Raw genomic sequence first — 22,504 nt, forward strand, 5'->3', positions numbered from 1 at the left:
TCACACGTTGTGCACTGTGCTCTCCACTAATATGGGCACCCTTGGTAAATATGAGTAAAGAAGGCTGTGAAAAATTGCATTTATTGTTTAACCTTTTGATCTTTTGTTAAAAAAATATATAACAAAAATACTCTGCTCTCATGGATATCAAACAATTGCAAACAAAACCCAGGTTTATCAAAAAAAAAAAATCTTTGTTAAATATAGGTATGCAACAATTATTGGCACCCTTTTTGTCAATACTTTGTGCTACCTCCGTTTGCCAAGATAACAGCTCGGAGTCTTCTCCTATAATGCCTGATGAGGTTGGAGAATACATTACAAGGGCTCTGAGATCATTCCTCCATACAGAATCGCTCCAGATCCTTCAAACGCTGGTGGACTCTCCTCTTCAGTTCACCCCACAGGTTTTCTATGGGTTTCAATCAGGGGCTTGGGATGGCCATATCAGGACCTTGATTTTGTGGTCAGTAAACCATTTTTGTGTTGATTTTGATGTATGCTTTGGATCATCGTCCTGCTGGAAGATCCAACCATGGCCCATTTTAAGCTTTCTGGCAGAGGCAGTCAGGTTTTCATTCAATATTTGTTGATATTTGATATTTGAGTCATGATGCCATGTGTCCTAACAAAATGTCCAGGTCCTCTGGCAGAAAAACAGCCCCAAAACATTAAAGAGCCACCACCATATTTAACCATAGGCATGAGATACTTTTCCATATGGCTACCACCTCTGGCGTTTATTGTCAAAAAGCTCTATTTTGGTTTAATCTGACCATAGAACCCAATCCCATTTGAAGTTCCAGTAGTGTCTGGCAAACTGAAGACGCTTGAGTTTGTTTTTGGATGAGAGTACAGGCTTTCATCTTGAAACCCTTCAAAAAACTTGTGGTGATGTAGGTGACTTCAGATTGTAGTTTTGGAGAATTTCTGACCCTAAGATGCAACTAACTTCTGCAATTCTCCAGCCGTAATTCTTGGAGATTTTTTTGGCCACTTGAACCATCATTATCACAGTGAGTTGAGACAATATAGACACACATCCTCTTCCAGTTTGTTCATAACATTTCCAGTTGACTGGAATTTCTTAATTATTGCCCTGATTTTCAATGCTTGTGCTATTTTCTTACAGCCACTTCCCATTTTGTAAAGTTCAACAACCTTTTGCTACACATCACAGCTATATTCCTTGATCTTTCCCATTGTTATGAATGACTAAGGGATTTTGGCCTGTGTGTTACCTCATATTTATACCCCTGTGAAACAGGAAGTCATGGTTGAACAATTTCCTGTTCTTAGCCACCCAGGTGTACTAAAAATTTTAAATATCAATGGGAATATACTTCAAATAACTTTTCTCATATGAATTCATAGAAATGCCAATAATTGTGGCACACCTATATTATTATTTTTTATATATAAACATGTGCTGTTGCAATTGTTTGATATCAATGAGAGCAGAGGATTTTTGTAAATTTTTTTAACACAAGATCAGAAGGTTAAACAATAAAGACAATTTTTCACAGCCTTACATTTATTCATTTACATTTATTCATTTAGCAGACGCTTTTATACAAAGTGACTTACAAATGAGAAAATACAAGCAAAGTGATATATCAAGTAGAGAACAATACAAGTAGTGCTACCATACAAGATCCATTAATTGAGTTCCAGAAGAAGCAAACTGTGCAGAGTAGAGATGTAAGTGCCAGATTAAGGTTTTTTTATGGGTTGGTTAGATGTTCACGGAATAGGTGGGTCTTTAGCTGTTTTTTGAAGATGGTGACCGATTCTGCAATCCAAGGAACAGTTAGTTTGAAGGTTCTTGAAAGGGACCTTGAGCCACGCTGAGTAGGCACTGCTAAGAGTCGGTCGTTGATTGATTGCAGATTGCGTGCCTTCTTTGATCATATTTACCAAGGGTGCCAATATTAGTGAAGGTCACTGTATATGTACATTTTATACCCAGTGACAGACAATACTACTTTGCAACAAGTCAATAAGTAATGTCACTTGTATAGTTGTGGCTCATCCATATACCTACTGTACATCAGTCGTTCAACAAAGTCCTCATTCACAACTGCATACATTTTAAAATTCTGTTGAAATAATAATTACCTCTTTCAAATGACAAACCAATAAATAAATTGTGATTTGACAGGTATAAGCTGATGTTCTATTGATTTGATTGCATTTCTAGATGTTTGTGTGCCCATGTAGCATCTATAGTGTTATCATTGCACCTAGTGGTCAAAAATTGGAACTACAACAAGCGCTAGTAGGAGCCCAGAGGGGAAGGAGTCATGCCACCCCATGCTGGGGAGGAGCAGGCGACAGCACAGTTATTGACAAGGTTGCCGGATATGGCAAGTCAAAATATACTCTGCAGCTGCCAAGATCTTATTTTAAGCAAATAATCTGAATTGTATCTAACAAATTTCTGTAAAAATAAATAAATAAATAAATAAAAAGGCAAAGTGTAAGTACATATTTTGCAAAGATTGCGAGAGGGAATGGAGGATTATGGAGTGGATAATGTCCGTACATCTGAAATGTGTGTGCATCACAGTGACATAGTTTCCCACACAAAGGCTGAGAAAAGTCTCCTTCTTTTCCAGTGACAAATTTGTTTGGACTGGTTTCATGTCTTTTATGTGGTTTTGAGATATACTTGGGCTGGAAATTTTGGTGAAACAGGCAAGCCTAGTTAATAACATTCATGAACGTAAACCAGGAATTATGAAAATGAGAAGCACCCTAAGACTTACTGGACATCAAGATATGTTAGTGTTCAGATAACAGTGCTCTCAATATGCCATGACAAATAGTGTGACATAGGATTTCATCTGATAACATAATAATGTACTTCTACAAGAGTCTCTAAACTCTTACAAATATAGGTTCTAGGACCATTAAAGGGTCTATGTAGAACCCTATAACAGAGAGTTTAATTTCAGAAAAGGTTAAAAGTAGAACCTTTTACCATTTACAGAACCATTTATCATATAAAGAACAATTTAGCCATATTTTTTTAAAAAAAATATTGTGGGGTGGCTAATAATTATTTATCCATTTTAATATTAACTCAATGTTAAACACTGTCAGTTCAGACAGCAAATCAAACTGTATTACAGACAGAAATAACTTACATTTAGAACCCAAAATGGTTCCTCTTTTTAGCTCTCTGGGGGAATTTTTAAAGGATCAACAGTATGTAGAATATGTGTTTATAAGATGGTTCTATGTAGAACCTCTTTAGAACATTAATAACACTTAACCATTGACAGAATCCTTGGGGATTCATCTTCTCTAATGATTTTAAAAATACAAAAATAAAATAAGGGCGCACAGTGGCTTAGTGGTTAACATGTTTGCCTAACACCTCTAGGGTTACAAGGCGCCAGTGGCGCAATCGGTCAATGCATGGTATTTATAAAGCAGTACAAGTGAAGCAATGCCGAGGTTGTGAGTTTGAGCCTCACCTGGAGCATGGATTTGGGGTGAATGTTGCTCAGGTGGTAGAGCGGGTTGTCCACTAATTGTAGGGTTGGTGGTTCGATTCCCGGCCCACGTGACTCCACATCCTTGGGCAAGACACTGAACCCCAAATTGCTCCCGATGACAAGTTAGTGCCTTGCATGGCAGCTCTGTTACCATTGGTGTGTGAGTGGGTGAATGAGACATAGTGTGAAGTGCTATATAAGTGCACCATTTACCATTTACATGTTCTCCCCGTGCTGTGGGGGTTTCCTCCCCCAGGCCAATGGGTGTTTGAACATGTATGTGAGTGTGCTCTGCAATGGATTGGCACCCTGTCCAGGGTGTACCACACCTTGTGCCCCATGCTCCCTGGGATGGGTTCCAGGTTCCCTGTGACCCAGTAGGATAAGCGTATAGAAAATGGATGGATAAATAAAATAAGATAAAAATAACATTTTTGAGACATTTATTTTTTTCCCATATCTTGGGCTTTGACTTGCTTAACCATGTTCAAGTAACTGTATTCATTATTTTCTTTGAGATGGTAAAGATGGTAAAGATGGTAAATTAACCATTAACCATTTATAGTGAATCAGAGATTCAGCATATCACAGAACATGCTCAAATCATTGGAAAAGGAGTATAAATATTAGGTAAAGATTAGTTTGCTTTTTTTCAGCATGAATGTGCAGCAAGATGAAGTCATCAATTTTTTTTTTTGATTTGGCTTAATTGATCCAACCATTTGCATGTGCATCAGTCAGGCATGTATTAATATCAACCACAGCACACCCTGTAGCCTGGGCTTCCCAAGTGTAGCTTCCCAACTACACTGCTCACTGAACCATACACTCAACCATACTGCAGTTGTTGTTTGTGATATCTGTAGCTGCTCCACTTATAACATATGAGATGTGGTGTGTATACATACTGCCTTTGCCCCATTCCATTAAATGAGTCATTACTAAAGCACATCTGACAGGAGCTACTCACTTGGAAAATTAACCTTTTATAGCCTAGAGGAGCGTGACATGGCTCGGGCTCTCCAGGGCTTTCTAAGCTTTATTCAAAAAGATTCAGTGTGATTGCATAGGTGCCAGATGTTGATTTTCATACTGTCAGCCAGTGAATGAAAAGTATAATTACAGCATGCCCCAAAAATGCCCATTGTCTACAGATATGGATTATTGTAACTGGCATATTGGGTTATGTAATGAGTACTATTTTAGAGGAATGCTGTCAAAAGAACAACAACAATATAAGACATTTTGAAATCACAATTTAAAATAAGAGAAGCTGAAATCACACTTGACTCAACACTTGAAGCACTCAATTACAAAGAATGTACACCTTTGATTTTGGTATGAACTTTTTAACTCGTGACAAGACACACTATCGTCTTTAAGATCCTACCCCGAAAGAGCAGGCGCCAATTAATCAGCCTGATTGCATCCTCCTGGCATTTCTCCTCAATCGCAGTCATTAGTCATTAGCAGTGCTAAGCGCATACCATCCCAAATGAGTTCCTTCATGCCCCCTTCAAAACTCTGTGTTTCTCTTGTACTCTCATTAGCACAGCCCAGCATGACACCAATACAACTTAGAACAGGGCCCCAGAATACCATATGCATGTTATGTGTCTGGGTCACATGATCATGATTTTTTTTTTTAAATAGAATTTCCTAGGCTTTGCTCACTCTGACATGTTGACATGGTGATTCTTTTTTTATGTTGAAATGAAATGAAGCATCCTTTGAATAATTAATCATCTTGTAGGGATTTATTAGTGACATCAATCACTATGAGCGCTCAACAAATATGTTCAGAATGCATGTGTCTGTAACGAAAGTAATTACCTCCAAAAATTTGATATACTATGTGGAAAGCAGGCAGCAAATGTCATAACCTCTAATGAATGCTAAATTTGACACCCTACACTAACTCCTGCCATGCTAGACCAAATGTCTTAACCTGTTATTTTGCAACTGTCCTTTCTCAGATAACAGATGATTTGCATAAAACTTATCAGATTGTTTAATCTTTCTTTTAAGAAAGGATAAAGCCTCTGACCTGTGGTATCAGTGCAATGGAAGGGAAGAAATTTCTAACCTTTCCTTTCAACCATCCGTTGTTAGAGAGACAATGGTTTCTATGTCAGCCCTCATTTAGAGCCATTACAGTGCTCTCGCCGTGCATTAGCCTCAAATGGGGCACTAATTACATGCTGAGAGTCTTGCTGGTCTTGTTTCCTCTCCCACTGTCTGCCGTGACTTAAATAACAGCGTCTGACATTAATGTTGGCCCTTCTTGCTTTCCTTTAAAAAGCTCCCAGTTTAACAGTGTCTACTCTTCTGACTCAATGTTCTCAAAGTGATGTCTTTGTGAATGAAATGCTGAATATTGGTGCATAAACTTTCCTTACGTGTGTGCCCTTTTACGTTCAAATTATCCACCTGCAGTAAAGTTTGATTACAATTGATTTTGCTCTCGCTGTTAATCTCCCCACACCTGTCTTCCTTTCTCTCCCTCTCTCTGATTGCTCATTTATCATACCGGACAATACTTTCAAGTGGAGAAGAAACCGTAACTGAAGCAATGGCCTATCTCTCAAACCCAGGAGAGAGGTTTTGGTCCAGTGCCTTTTGGCTTGAGCTCTCCTAACAGAGAAAGAGGGTATGGATGAGTTAGATATGCAGGCCTGCTGTTTTCAGGACAAAGTCAACCTACTGTTTTCTGATCTTTGCTATGTGCATCTAGTCAAGCAGAAAATTGTTGCATTTATCACAAAAAGGGGGTTCGGTAATTTCTTGGTGGCATCTATTGCTTTGGTGACTTTAGAGGTCAATTGTGGAAGAAAAACCTACTATAATGTAAATTTATCCAAGATTCCTACTGAACCAGTGTATATTTAAAGCAAATTAAATGGCAAGTTTACTTTTGATATTTATACTTTTGATATTACAGTAAATATAATCTACACATTTACTTTCAAATGTACCTCTAAAAATGTAGCTAGTAATGTTCTAATGTGTTCAGCCTTAGGTTGGGAGATCGTAGATCACATGCTTGAATCCCAACAATCACTGTGTTTTATTGTTAATGTAAAACTAGTGTACTAATAGTATTTCCAAATGATTCTTTAGAGTAAATTCAAAAACTTGTTTTTGTCCCAGTTTAATTTGAAGAAAATACAAAACTTGAACATGTACAGTATATTTTCATTCATGCAATTATCCAATCAGCCAATTAAGTAGCAACAGTGTATTGCATAAAATTGTGTGGATACAGAGCAAGAGCTTAAAGTTAAAGTTCCCATCAAACATCAAAATGGGGAAAAATGTGATCTCAGTGACTTTAACCATGACATTGTTGTCAGACTCAAATAAGTGTGCAATAATAAAACAAAACCCACACACAACAACAACCTGCCTTAGTACAACAAAATGCCTTATGGTTGACAGGGTTCAGAGGAGAATGACCCGACTAGTTCAAACTGAAAGAAGTCTATTTTAACTCATATAACCTCTCTTTACAATCGGTGAGCAGAAAAGCACAAAACACAGAATGTATAACATGTCAAACCTTAAGGTGGATGGGCTACAACTGCAAAAGACCAGTTTTATTTCTGTCCAACAAGAACAGGACTCTGAGGCTACAGTGGGCACAGGATAAAAAAAACTAGGCAGTTGAAGATTAGAAAATGACTAGGAAATGTCTTCTTAAATAAATTATCTGCAGTGTGTACTGCAGAGTGCCTGTAAATATTGGAACATTTTTTCTTAGACATAATCTGTGGGATAGTATGCTGTCATTGATTTGGTTTAGCAATAAAGAGTAATTTACCCTTTGTGTTAGTTAGTTAATTTTTTATTAATATATGTCTCTTCGATTACAAGACTGTTCTTTATGACTTCTGCTAATGATTGAAACCAAGAACATTTATTTGAGCAAACACTTGCTGTATTTGTAATCATGCCAAGGGACCAGCTGGAGCCATGATTGACTGTTTTGGTTTAGCAATTTTGTCCTCAAATAACAGAAACCTCAATTATAAAACGGCCATAGTTGTTGTATCAGGTCAATGACTCAGAGATGGGGAAATTTTTTTTTTTACTTTATGGTTTAGCCTTTTATTTAAAAGGCACTTGGTATCTAATGTTCAATTTCTACTGATAGGAAAATATAACCACAATAATGTTGCAGAAATATTTGCAGTCATAGAGAGGAAAAGAGACTTATTCTTCTATCAAACTGACAGATAAACCTCTGTGAATGATAAGTGTTTACATTATGCTATAACTCATATATCAAAAAGCCTGGCATCTTCAATGAGGAAAAAGAGCTCTCTGTAACTGCTTTTCATTCCACTACGAAAACTATATGATAACAAAAGAAGCATTTTATTCAACAGCGAAAGCCCAAAATCTAAATATGCAAAGACAGTTTAAAAGGCTAGTTATTTAACTAAAAGTCAAACTCGTGAGAAAGGAACGAAAGACTTTGATGTTCTTAGCCTACAGTAATGGGTTGACCTATTTGTTTAGAAGGAGGTTCCTCTTTTAGGCCCTCTTTAGGGACTGCCGTAAAGTGATGGTAGATCAACAGAGGTCTTTCTGATCGCCCACATCCTTTGCGTAGGTACTGCCACTGAAAGCATACAGCACCACAAAGACATTCACCTCACAAAAACCCCTCTGTGTGGAGGTGGAGGTTTACTTTTCCTCATCAAAGTAATTTCCAAAGGTCATGCAAGTGGAGGGATGTAGGAGGAACTTGATTTTTTTTTTTAATTCTCAAGAACATGTTGCAAGTCATATCTACTACTAATAAATCCAATGCTAAGGCAATGCATAGCCTCTTGTAGTTATACTGTTTACATATACAGCACATATGCATAGACTTGTAGTTTTAATTTCTATTTATTTATATATACAGACACCTAGAACTACAAGAGACAGCAAGTTTTTGCCAGTTTCATCTGCCATTAAACATGTGGCTAAAAATACTCTGTTCTGATAAGCCAGTGATTAAAATCAATTGCTTCTTTGTCCCATTAATGCCTATCCCTTCTTCAGGATATTACCATTTTCACAAGGAGGAAAAGGAATCTCCCCTCAACAGATGGCAAGTGACGCAGCCTTCTGACAATCACGGTGAAGGCCAAAGGCCAGGGGCAATGCTGAGAGCCAATACTCCCCTCACTGCACCAAGCTGCGTACACATGCTCATGCCACCATACCCTGGGAATGGAGGTGCTGGAGGCAACATATAAGCACTACAACATACTCGGCTCAATCCAGTTGTCTTTCATCCGCTTGAGTTGAGCTGAGAGAGTCCCACTGTGCACCATATGGATAACATGTAAAATATTGCGCGAGTCTGAGCTACAAAAAAGAAAAAAAAAATTATGCACACTGGTTTAAATGCTCCCAAAAGGTTTGGTCAAGTTGAACATATTTGAAAAAAAAAATATTTCAAAATTCCTTTTAAATCTATTGCCACAAAGTTTGAAGCACAAAATAGCATTAAGATTTCACTTCAGTGGAACTAAGGGGCCCAAACCTGTTCCAGCATCATAATGTCCCTGTGCACAAAGTGGATTCCATAAAGACAGAGTTTGCCAAGGTTGAAGTGGAAGAACTGGAGTAGCCTGCACAGAGCCCTGACCTCATCCCCATTGATCACTTTTGGGATCAATTGGAAAGCTGACAGCTCACCAGGCCTCCTCACCGATGATCTGTGCCTGACCTCACTAATATTCTTGTGGCTGAATGAACACAAATCCCCACTGCCATGCTCCAAAATCTAGTGGAAAGCTTTTTCAGAAGCGTGGAGGTTATAACAGCAAAGGGGAGACTAAATGTGGAATGAGATGTTCAAAATGCCCACATACAGGTATCCACATATTATTGGCACATCTGTGTCAATAAAGCCTAATACTACATGTGTAAATCTTTGTTATTACTACTATGCAATTTACTAGTGTGCAGCGAGTAGCATTGGCACCTCACAACTGTTACTGTCTGTGTGTTTGTGGTTTGTATGTTCTCCTCAGCTCAATGTTTCATCCAGGTTCTCCTGTTTTCCATTTTAAAAAAAACGTCATTAGGTGGATAGGCTACTCTAAAGAGGGATTAAATATGTGAATGTGTCTGTGCAAGGTGCCCTGTGATGGACCATCATCCCATTCATGGAGCATTCCCACTTCAAGCCTAATGTTCCTGGAATGGGCTTTGGATCCACTTTGACCCACACCAGGATAAAGAGGCTAGTGAAGATGAATAAATAAACTTGTAAACTCTCTCTGTCTTTCTCTTCGCCATTTATGCTTTCCTGCGTGAAGAGTATGTTAGGGAAATTGAATCCATCCATCCATTTTTCATATCGCTTATCCTGTGCAGAGTCATGGAGGAGCCTGGAGCCAATCCCAGAGAACTCGGGGCACAAGACGGGAGACACTCTGGATAAGGCGCCAACCCATCAGGGCACAATTGCTCACACATTCACACACTATGGACAATTTGGAAATGCCAGTCAACCTACAATGCATGTCTTTGGACTGGGGGAGGAAACTGGAGAACCTGGAGGAAACCCACAAAGAACAGGGAGAATATGCAAATTCCACACACACAGGGCAGAGGTCGGATTCGAGCAATATCTGTGGAATGAAATTACTGGTCAGGTGCAAGAGCACAAATGCTGGAAAGTTATTGATGGCTACCTGTTGAGAGGAAAAGCGAATTCAAATTAACTAATGGCCACTTTCACAGTAGGGAGGTGCCTCCATTACTTGTAAGAAGGCTGTAAACCCATCTGTATGGAAATAAGAGAATGGAAATAGGTGCAATAAACTGCATGACCTTGAGCTGCAGACAGCAGAGGCTTGCCTTGATGCACACACACACATGCACCACCCCAAGTACCAAATAGCCAGGCTTTTTTGAGAGACCCCCTCTGATCTTCATTGGCATAAATGCTGGATCTCTATTGAAGACAATCAGAAGAGAAAAACAAGGCAGTACCTGGAGCTGTACTAACCTAAAGAGAGCAGCTCTCACCTTCCCTGGCCTACAGGAGGCTGTGCGCTGCCAGATAGAAACAGATAGGGAGAGAGGGGAAAGTGCCCAGACCTGCCAGATCTGCATGCTGTCTAGGCAGCCATTTTGGACACAAGTCAAGGGCGTGTGATAGAACAGCCAAAAGAGCTCATTTCTGATGCCAGTTAGTGAAGCAGTTATCTCTGAAGGACACAGGACACCAAACTGAGGGCCCAAATGCTGATAGGGACACATTGTGGTTACCTAACTGCTGATGTCATTAACCTATTTTTGCACTTTGAGGTTCCTTTATGTAATTGGTACTTCAAATACTTATTTAATTTGGTGAGCTTTCATTTACTATTATATATTTTGATCCTAATATAAGGTTCTCTCTGCCATTTTGGTCTAACCAGTGGAATGTACTTGGTTAAGCCTGTCATCCCAGATAGGACTAATGTCTAGACAATGTTGGCACAATGTGTTCAAATAAGATCTCCAAAATGTCAGCACAATGATGTTTTAAAGTGGATGTTCTTATATTGTACTTGTTTGTTGTTGTTGTTTTTTTTACAGCTGTGGATAAGTATTTTTATATATAAATATATAAGAATAATTAAAAAAGAATATTTATTCAGTTGCAGACTGTAGTCAGTGGTGAGTTACAGGGAAAATAATGACCCCAAAAAGTATGTTATCTTTAGATTAATCATGCAAGTAAAGATGTGTGAAAGGAATTTGATTTGAGTCTGCTTATCAAATGGTGATAGTGTAGATTAAATACATAATGATCAAGAGGGAATGCTTTCATACAACACTGATTGGATTAAATCACAAGTTATGCTCAAGAATGCCTGGGGAAAAATCACATTGTGCCGATGTCTTCCCAATTAGCAAAAAAAAAAACAAAAAACCAAAACAACAACAACAACAGCAACAAAAAACCCCCCCAAAAAACATGCACCATCTCTGAGATTGTGCATGTCATATTAGCATATAAGTACTATCAGGGATAGTGCTGGATCAATAGACAACAGAGATATCACATAATAAAATTACGGTAACTAATTTTTAGTACATTTAAGTAATAATTGTAGCAATACTAGTATTAAATATTAGCTAAAAGCTCTAAAGAAGTGTTTTTGCACATCTGAAGCAAGCACACATACTAAATAATGGCTAGCATAATGCAGTATATAATATTTATCCAGCTGCACCCACTACACTAGTACTGCTTTATTTAGCTAGATAGCTAAAAATCACAAGTTAGCATGTATGTCATGTAATGAGGGTTAGGACGGATGCAAGTGCAGAAAAGAGCATTATTAGAGGCTTTAAGAGAGGCACACAGACAAATCCAAAATGTGAATCAGAGTCGTAGTCAAAAACTGGAAGATGGTCAGGCGATCTGCAAACTGGCATAAACAAGTCTAAACTGGAATCAAAGAACAAGGTTGACAACAGGATCTATGGCATAGAAACACGAGGAACAAAGGTTTGGCATGGTGATAACACTCAATACTTCGCAACATATATAGACACATGAGGGGTTTAAATAACAAACGTAATCAGGGGTGAAACACAAAACAGCTGAGAACAAAGCTGACACATACGGGAAATAACCAATGACAATACATGGACGGAGACAAGACAAATCATAATAGATGCAGAAGTAGGAAACAAAAAACAGCTGAGAACAAAGCTGACACATACGGGAAATAACCAATGACAATACGGGGCGGAGACGAGACAAATCATAATAGATGCAGAAGTAGAATGTAAACAAAGTCAATGTCACTGAAAAACCCGGAAGTGGGTACTCGCACTTCAAGCTCGTGCTTCGGGTTTCAGAGGGTGCTGCGAGCTCCAACGCTTTGCACGAGGGGAAATCGTGACAATGTAATGTTAGCAACTAGGTAATTTTACTTTAGATGCCTAATGATATAGCAGGGCTAAGCATAAAATTATAACTAAAAAAACCCCCAAATATCTATGAAAGATAAGGTGATATATTACTTATTTGGTTACATTGAGTATTATATTATGTTTATATTGATTGTATTGGATTTCTCTTAAAGTGGTCTAACAAGATTTTTAATGTTTTCCTTCTTTTTGGGAGTGTAATGTATTGTGCATGCATAAGCTCTGCAAAGTCGCAAAACTCATTTTCCCATAACAGGATTTATTCTGTCTAACAGAAAACACTTCTACAGACCTGTCTGAAATGCGTCACCCGAAGATTTACTTCAGTAATTTTTCTACGTCACAGCGTGCACTACCAGCATAATTCCACCCAAAGGCATTCAAGGATTCAGTCAATGATTCAGTAAATTCAGTCAAGGCTTCAGTGAATTCAGTCAAGGCTTCAGTGAATTCAGTAAATGCTTCAGTGAATTCAGTCAAGGCTTCAGTGAATTCAGTCAACGCTTCAGTGAATTCAGTCAACGCTTCAGTGAATTCAATCAACGCTTCAGTGAATTCAATCAACGCTTCAGTGAATTCAGTCAACGATTCAGTAAATTCAGTCAAGGCTTCAGTGAATTCAGTCAAGGCTTCAGTGAATTCAGTAAATGCTTCAGTGAATTCAGTCAAGGCTTCAGTGAATTCAGTCAACGCTTCAGTGAATTCAGTCAACGCTTCAGTGAATTCAATCAACGCTTCAGTGAATTCAATCAACGCTTCAGTGAATTCAGTCGATGCTTCAGTGAATTCAGTCAAGGTTTCAGTTAATTCAGTCAATACTTCAGTTAATTCAGGCACCATGTCACGGAGATGCTGTGTGTTTCGGTGCGAAAGCAAAACCTCTTTTTTCAGCCTTCCGAAAACAGACCAAATTAGGAATCAGTGGTTACTGTTTATTTATAATGCTGTTCCTGACAAGTACAACCCAAACGTTTGCTTGTGCACAGCGCAGCGACAGCTTCCTGAACCTGGGCCAGTACAAGGCAATCTACACACAAAGGTTACTCCTGAAAAGTGGAGCAATTCCCTCCTTGCTCAGACAATCTTGCACTTCTGAATCAGAACCTGTAAGTGTGTTTGATTATTTTATGAAGTATCTGCTATTGACTGTTCAAATGCAGAGTTTTGTGTTGTGGCTCAGTTGTAGACCTCTGCTGACGTGCTAGTTAAAGTTGCCTCAGTTTTTGTTTTATATATGTTGATGGTCTGACAGAGATGTTGATTATGGCTGCTGTTGTGATTGTATTTTAATGATAATGAGTCTTTATTTTTCACATATACAGTAGAGCCCAGTGAAAATTGTTTTCTTTGCATACCCCAGCCTGTCAGGAAGCTGGGGTCAGCCTATGGCACCCCTGGAGCAAAGAAGGTTAAGGGCCTTGCTCAAGGGCCCAACAGTGGCAGCTTGGCAGTGCTGGGCTTGAACCTCCGACCTTCCAATCAGTAACCCAGAGCCTTAACCGCTAAGTCCCCACTGCCCCCTTTTGAAAAGGTTTATATCAATCGAATCACAAGAATCCTAGCTTTCCAAAGATATATTGCATGAGTACCTATATACACACAGAGGCTGTGTACATCTTAGTTAGTCCTGCCGGCAGGGTCAGAATTTACATTGTATCTGAAATGTAAGAGAGTTATAAAATAAAAACTTACCACTGTGAAACGTTCTGCTCAAGTCATGTTTGCAAAGTCGGCTACGCTTGATCATCATTTTCTGAATCTGACTCGGGCTCGAACCGATACGGTAAAACTGACGACATGTTGTTTAGGAGCTTAGTACTGCATTAGAAGCCTTGGAGGCTAAATCTAAGGGGCGTTACATTTCCGATACACGCAAGGCTTTTGGCCTATCACAACGCAATGGGTCAGCTGGCCAATCAGAGCACTCTGGGCTTTTCGGAAGGAGGGGCCTTAAAGAAATCGGAGTGTTTTAGGCAGCCTGGGAATAGAGGTACTGCAATAATGTACATTATTTGACAAATAATAAGTTTTTTGAACATTAAAGCATGTTATCCTATATTTTTACACCCAGTAAACAACATAATGTTTAAAAATCATATGACCCCTTTAAATGAAGTACTTTACCTCAAAACACATCTTCACCTAGATACATCCCATAATACTAAAGCTATGATACTGTCCGCATCTATTTTTATAAAAGAATTTCCCCAAATTAGGTCACACTTGCAGAAGTATGACTGTGCAGCTGAAACTGTTATGCAAAAATTGAGTTTATTGCACAGCAACTCCATCACTGTATGCTTGTGTGTGTGTGTGTGTGTGTGTGTGTGTTTGTGTGTGCACGTCCTATTCTTAGGCAAGGTGAACAGCACCCTTGTCTCACTAACCACTGTGTGAGCTAATCAGTATCCAAGCCGAGTGTCTTACTGTATTGATTGTCCTCTTAAAGGTTTTTGTCGGAAGGACAACGAATTCAAGCTTTACCCTTAACTACAGAAAGGTCAAGCAGATCTAAATGTGACTGCTGAGATGACTATGAGGAAGCAGTATAATCTCATTAGACATACATGCACAAAATAGGACTTATAAGCAGATGGGTTAACTAGTACACATACATTAGCTATTTTCGTAGTCAGTGTTAGCTCTAAGGAGCTTTAGCCACAGAAATAATGTGAATAAACATACTGTAGGTAGTTTAGTCAGTAGATTATTTTGAAGGAAAAAAAAGCAAGCCTTTTCTGATAATCTTATGCACTGAAATCTTAGTATTTGTAGACTACTATATCAACCCATAAACATGCATTGATCAAAGGGTGTGACAACCTTTATTTGTAGACTTTTATGTGGATGTAACATGAGAACATACCTGATAGTAAGAGTTAAAACCTTTTGAAGGCAGCAAATATAAAGGCTGTATCTATAAAGTTAGTAGATTAGATGCTGCTATTGTTTACATTATACTGTTTACTGTTATAGATTTTTATAATTATTTGTTTAAACTGATGACTTTTTAAAAGCATTTGATAACTTTTTTATGCTTTCGCCATCACTTCTCATGCTGCGCCTAATAACAACCTACACACTAGGACTTCCACATAAATAAGTTGTGTCATGTTCAATTGCCAGTAGAGAGTAGACAGAGGAGGAGTGAGGAAGTTCACTGGTGTCAAGGCCAAATTCAACACTCAACAGTGCACATTAATGGCTACAGCGTGATGAGTTATCTAACCGTGCAGTCACATGAGTGGGGGGTGTTTGCGTGCGTGCATGTGTGTGCCAGATGCTCGTGGCAGTGTCTCATGAGAATTAAAGGATGTTTTAATCTCCGACTGATTTACATGTAGAGTGAGGGCTTGCAACTCCGGGGTTGAGGGTCTGATTTCCACCTTCGCCCTGTGTGCATGGAGTTTGCATGCATTCCCCATGCTTCTGAGGTTTCCTCCGGGTACTCCGGCTTCCTTCCCCAGTCCAAAGACATGCATTGTAGGCTGATTGGCATCTCTAAAATGTCCATAGTGTATAAGTGTGTGTGGGCAATTGTGCCCTGAGATGGGTTGGCACCCGGTCCAGGGTGTCCCCCACCTTGTGCCCTGAGGTAGGCTCTAGGCTCACCTGCGACCATGTGTAGGATAAGTGGTACAGAAAATGATGGATGGATGGTTTAAATGTAGAGAATTATTTTAGAGCAATTTATTCATTCATTTATCTTAGTGAGAACATTATCCTGTTTCGACTCATGGTGGGTCTGGTGTCTATGTCGTCTAACACTGGGCTTCACCATGTACACATACTTCACACACTTATTCACACTTGGGGGCAATTTAGAGTGGCCAATCCACCAAGTGAAATGTTTTTGGCACGAGGAAGGAAACCGGTTCATGAGAAGAACATGTAAAACTCTACACAGTCAGAAAGGCAGCAATGCAACCTGCACTGGTCTGATGAGGCCTGTTTTCTTTTACATTACGTGGATAGCCAGGTACATGTGCAACATTTACCGGGGGAAGTGATGGCACCAGGATGCACTGTCAGAAGAAGACAACCTGATGGACAGTGTTCGATGATCTGGGCAATGTTGTTTTGTTAACCAAAAACATCGTGTCCAGAAACGATGCAGTTTACCGGACAAATGATGTAGTACACCACTTCATGGCAACGGTATTCCCCAATGGCAGTGGCCTCTTAGTAGGATAATGCCACACTGCAAAAATTTTTCATTTTGGGCTATACAAGAATGACACCAAGTAAAAATTAAAGTTTAATTAACATTTTTTGCATTCAGTCAACATTTAAATAAACATAAATAAAATATTCGAAAGGCAGCTTCCTTGAGTTCCATAAGGAAGAGGAAATTTGAACTTAGGAATTGAGTAAAGTAGTATCTGAGTGAGTGAATAGAGTGTAGATGACTGGGTGACAGGATTTTGAAATTCTGTATTTGAGTAATGTATCTGGATTTTCTGTGCATTTCTGTGCAAATCACTGTAGCTGTGATTTATTAGAAAATAATGGTTACACAGAAGTGGCTATAAGAAATTGATGCTAGAGCAGGTAATGATACCTGTGGCAGCCACCAGTGGCACCGCGCTTAAACACCTACATTTAAACAGCAGTTTTTTTTTCTTCAGCGTAGCATCTATACTAATTTAAAGAGACGTGCATTATTGAATAAAAGGAGGTGTGGAAAACTATAAAAGGAGGTGTACTTACTTTACTTGAAATTAAGTATGTTGTTTAAGTGAATATTTTTATATATACAAATGCTGGTGTTTACCAGCTAATGGAAACCCTGATATACACCAATCAGACATAACATTAAAACCGGACAGGTGACGTGAATAACACTGATCATCTCATTACAATGACACTGTAAAGGGGTGGGATATATTAGGCAACAAGTGAGCAGTCATTTCTCAAATCGGCAGCGTGAGGATCTGAATGACTTTGACAAGGGCCAAACTGTGACGGCTAGACGACTGGGTCAGAGCATCTCTAAAGCGGCAGGTATTGTGGGGTGTTTCTGTTATGTAGTGGTTAGTACCTACCAAAAGTGATCCAAGGAAGGACACCCAGTGAACCAACGACAGGGTCATGGGCGCCCAAGGCTCATTGAAGCATGTGGGATGCATGTGAAAAGGTTAATGCTGGTTATGATAGAAAGGTGTCAGAACACACAGCCCAATGCAACTTGCTGAGTATGGGGCTGCATAGCTGCAGACCGGTCAGAATCCCCACGCTCACCCCTGTTCACCTCCGAAAGCGTTTACAATGGGCATGTGAGCATCAGAACTGGACCATGGAGCAATGGAAGAAGGTGGCCTGGTCTAATGAATGACGTTTTTCTTTTACAATATGTGGACAACTGAGTGCATGTGTGTTGCATACCTGGGGAGAGATGGCACCAGGTTGCACTATGGGAAGAAGTTAAGCTGGCAGATGCAGTGTGATGCTCTGGGCAAACCTTGGGTCCTGGCATTCATATGGATGTTACTTTGAGATGTACCACCTACCTAAACATCGCTGCAGTCCAAGTAAACCCCTTCATGTCAATGGTATTCCGTAATGGCAGTGGCCTCTTTCAGCAGGATAATGCACCCTGCCACACTGCAAAAATTGTTCAGGAACGGTTTGAGGAACATGACAAAGTTGAAGTTGTTGACTTGGCCTCCAAATTCCCCAGATCTCAATCCAATCGAGCATCTGTGTGATGTGCTGGACAAAGAAGTCTGATCCATGGAGGGCCATGTGTTGTGTGTAATAGCAGGTTTTCTCTTGCTGTGTGGACTCCAGTGTGGCACTAAAAGGGCCATCGCACACATGTACTGTAAGTCCTGCAACCCGGGACCAGGAGCCTGCAGCGTGGCCAATGTGTCCAACCACATGTAGAGTATACAGCTGCTGACCCTGCTAATGTGTGTGTGTGTGTGTGTGTGTGTGTGTGTGTGTGTGTGTGTGTGTGTGTGTGTATAAATGTATGAGAAACAACATGCAAAAACATGTTCTAGACTGCCCTTAGCAAATCCTGCCGACAGGAGGAGATAATGAGTACATTACATCCTGTCTTTGCACACAATCCCAAGGAAGTGTAATTCCTGCTGTGTGTGTGTGTGTGTGCGTGTGCATGTATGTGTGTGTGGGTTGGGGTGTACATGTGCGTGTAGTATATTTGCACATTTTTAATTTCACCACTCATTGACTTCCACAGTCATTTCTATGCTCATTTTCAGTCTCTCTTTCTTGATCACTCTCACTCTCTTTCTTTTTATCTCTGTTTCTCCCTCTCTCTTTCTCTCCTTTCCCTTTCTATCATCAGGATGTACAAACCTCTCTTTCTTTTTCCTTAACTATCCATATTTTACTCTCTATATAAGTGTCTTTCTCCTTGTCTGACTTACTGTCCAATATGCTGCGTCATTCACTTACAATAACACAAAGCTCTCAAGCTGCACAGACTCAGGTTTCAACTAAAAGCAGGAGTGTTATAGGAGTTGCTGCTCTAATTCCTCATAATGGTGCTATGATCGATTTTTATTGCTTCACTGGTCATAGTCATAACACAATATCCACTTCCAAGCCCCTCCCTTAGTGAAGAGATCACCACCTGGTATCACCGTATCTGCAGATTGATTTCTTTCCCCCAGGACGCACGTTGCAAGGAGCAGCTTGCTTATGGATCATCTCGTTCAACAGTTAAAAATCCTGCCTTCTCAGCATCAGTGATCAGTCCTTTCAATCAATAACATATCAGCTTTCACATGGCCTAGCAGTGTGGTTTCTGATCCGTGGGCTTTTCTGGCAGAATGAGATGCACCCTGTTGCTGTGGCTCTGCTAGACAACATGAATAGCATGAATGCTTGATTTAGCCAGAATGATTGATGTTTATTAAAGTTATGGTAATGCTATTAATGAGAGCTCCTTTCATCTTTTGCTTATACTTTTAGTTTTAAAATCATAGAGGTGTACTTGCACCTTCTTTTCCCCCCCACTCCACTGCAATTCAGTTCGTTCTAAGTCAGTTTCACTCTTGCAGATCTTCTAATTATATTTGATTGGTTTGTCCATGAGCAGTGGCTCTCTGCTAATCTAGCCATGACCCAGCGAGGGTTTGAGAGCTCTGGTTGGCGTGATTGTGAAGCAATGAAGCAATGGTGATTCAGAGTGTGGGCCATCGGTAATGAATCTGTCACTTCAATGGCCATCACTTCACTGCAGCTCCACTTGACCCAGCATATGGTCTTTAATGCTGACAGGAAGTGGTAGCTGCAGCATATTGACACCGAGTGCAAAGAACAGAAAGAGCACAAATCACATAGATCTCCTGGTGCAGAAAAATGCTCGTAATCTCATTAAAAAACGAAAAAGTTCATAATCCTGAACATGTTTAGCATTTCCTGCAAGAACTGTGACCATAATCAAATATTTCTCATTTGGGGCAGGTTGAGATTAAACCCAGTTTGTTTCTGACGGTGGCAGCAAAATGGTTAACGATCCAATTAGTGATCAGAAGTTTGTAAGCTTGAATCCCAGGAAGGCCAGAGAACCATGGTGAGTCTTTAACAAAGGCAGTGATTGTATCTTCTCTCAACTGTGATGCTAAATTTTATTTTTTTTATGCCCATGCCACAAACTAAATATACCCTTGAGACATTTTTGACTCACTACCTGTGTAAAAACCAAATGTTCCTGTAATGGTCCACAGGATCTGTCAATCTGTCATGCTGTGCTTCCTCTGATATAAAACAAGCTTCATCCATCCCATGTAAAATGAGGACAGGACAATTACAAAAAAAGAAGGCAAGTAAGATGGTCCTTGTGTGGAAGCTCATGTGAAGCTTGCTTTTCACCAATTGGCAACAATCCGTGTACCCAGAAACTACATACTGTGCACTGGAGGATGAACTAAAAAGGTTCCTGGAACTAAAACCAGGTGTGGTTCATCCAGTGGAAAGGTTCCTGGATTCCCAAAAAATTTATATTTTTTCTGAAAGGGTTGTTACAGTCTATACATGTCTATTATCAGTTCAAGCTTGAGCAGGTCTTCCAAAAATGTGGATTTCAATGCATATGACACAGACACAGGCTCTTTATCTTCTTCATACAACAAGTCCTCACCACAGATGAGGCCTGAAGTGCACATATTTATGGGATGTCTGTCTAAACCACTGAATTTAGAGAGCCATTAAATGGACACAAGCCCTCTGCTTTGGGTGAAGAGAGGATTTTTGAAACAGCAGCCTACCATTACATTGTATACAAACAGGCTACTGTGAAAAACTTGTGAAAAGACACCTTGTAGACATCTTCACTGTTCTTTTTCAGCTGTGAGCTGCTATCAAGTCTTGAATGTTTTGATTGTGTCTAAAAAGTACTGCACACAGAAAGTTTTCTCGATAGTGAAAATGCCATGTTTGTCAGCTTCTGTCTATCCACCAGTCTGGATTTAGACTTCAGGCTCTCGTGCATGCCTGCAGCACATGCTACATTTCAGCCTCATTAGCACTGTGGGCCTGGTATGCTTTTTCCACATCACAGGGTTAGTATCAGCGAGAGAAAGAGACAGTATGGAAAAAAACAAAGCCAGTGATGACTGAGTGAGTGTGTGTGTGTGTTGGTGGAGGTGGGGGGTGGCTACTCTGGGGAGTATAAGAGCTGCTGTCTCAGCTATTGATGTGCACACTTTACAGGATTAAGGGTACTGTAGGTCAGACAGAGAGAAAGACAATGTTTTTTCCAGAGAAAAAAATGTGTTTGTTTATATTATCAGCAAGGTAAATGCAACTATGTGTGAATATGAGTGTTAGGATGGCTGACTTCTGCTTTGCTCCTGATTCTGCAATCATGCTCTGGAGATTTTTTTTCCTCGTGAGTGTGTGATTGTGCCTCTACGGTGGCGCCTTGGTGGAGTGAAGTGCAGATAGTGTCTCCACTGGCTGACCTTGGGCCTCTAAATCTCTTACAGAGACAGGCCCATTATTTCCCCTCAGCCCGGTTTTATTATCTAATGCAGGTCGGGACTGCCCAGTGGCTGCTATATGGAAATTGCCTGTGCGTTGATTTACTGTACTGGTCAAAAGGAGAGACTGTAGAGAGACGAACAAAGGCCCCTAGAAGCTTTTATATGACCTTTTTTTTTTTTGGTTTTGCCAATGAATAAATGTTCTCTTTTTATTTTGTCAAATACATTTATTTATTTATTTGAGGAAAGCAGATAGCATTGCTTGTATATTAAAATGAAAATAAAGAATAGTGCAATCTATTCCTTTACTGTTTGTGAAAAACAAGTCAGAATAAAAGGGCTGGGTGCTTTAGACCATGGAACAGCTCTACTTTGTCAAGCAGTTATTTTTTTCCACACTGTTCAGTTGCTTTCACTCATTTTTGTTCATTAACAGAGCTGTGTACTGGACCTGACTGACACACTGCCATCCCCATCAGTGGGTTAATCACATGGATCTCATCACCCCCTCCCCCCTCTGTTTTTTTTTTTTTTTTTTTAGATCAACCACCGTGTGCTCACAAATCCATTAAAACAAAACCAGCTTGTGTCAGCCTCTATTAAAGCAGTTAGCAAAATCCATAGCAGAATAGTAGCATTTTCTTTAGAAAGCGATGGTTAAATCTTTGTATTAAATGCAAGACGATTAATCAGCAGTACATTCTACCCTTTAAAGGTTTAGTGTTTGCAACACTCTATTCGTTTTCATTTTTCCATAATCATGAGATCACAACTTCATGACATCATAATTATGCATTCCAATATTTTCTTAAATGTGCAGTAATTCCCCATGCACTTAATTAAATGCCTATTTGTATTTTTAGTCAATTTATTCCATTTTCAAAAAGCACAAAAAGTACATATTGTCTTTTAGTAAGCACCATAGCAAACTTAAAAATACAGTCACAGACCCACTTACTTGTTCAGATGACCTCAGAACAAAATTTCTATATTTTCATATTGAACAAAAAAAAAGCATCTATAAAGTAAAGCAACACTTATTTCAATTCCATCTGCCCACACAAATCAAGCAGTGCAGTGAACCTCCGGGTCCTATTCGATTTCATT

General features: G+C 39.5%; 1 protein-coding gene across 2 annotated transcripts in view; it reads right to left on the minus strand.

Annotated features, from left to right (window-relative positions):
* Window positions 1-22,504, minus strand: part of LOC128618279 (complexin-1) — a 45,813-nt gene that overhangs the window by 21,779 nt on the left and 1,530 nt on the right. The window lies entirely within an intron of this gene.

This window comes from Ictalurus furcatus, chromosome 14 (genome assembly GCF_023375685.1).
Source record: "Ictalurus furcatus strain D&B chromosome 14, Billie_1.0, whole genome shotgun sequence".
Taxonomy (NCBI): domain Eukaryota; kingdom Metazoa; phylum Chordata; class Actinopteri; order Siluriformes; family Ictaluridae; genus Ictalurus; species Ictalurus furcatus.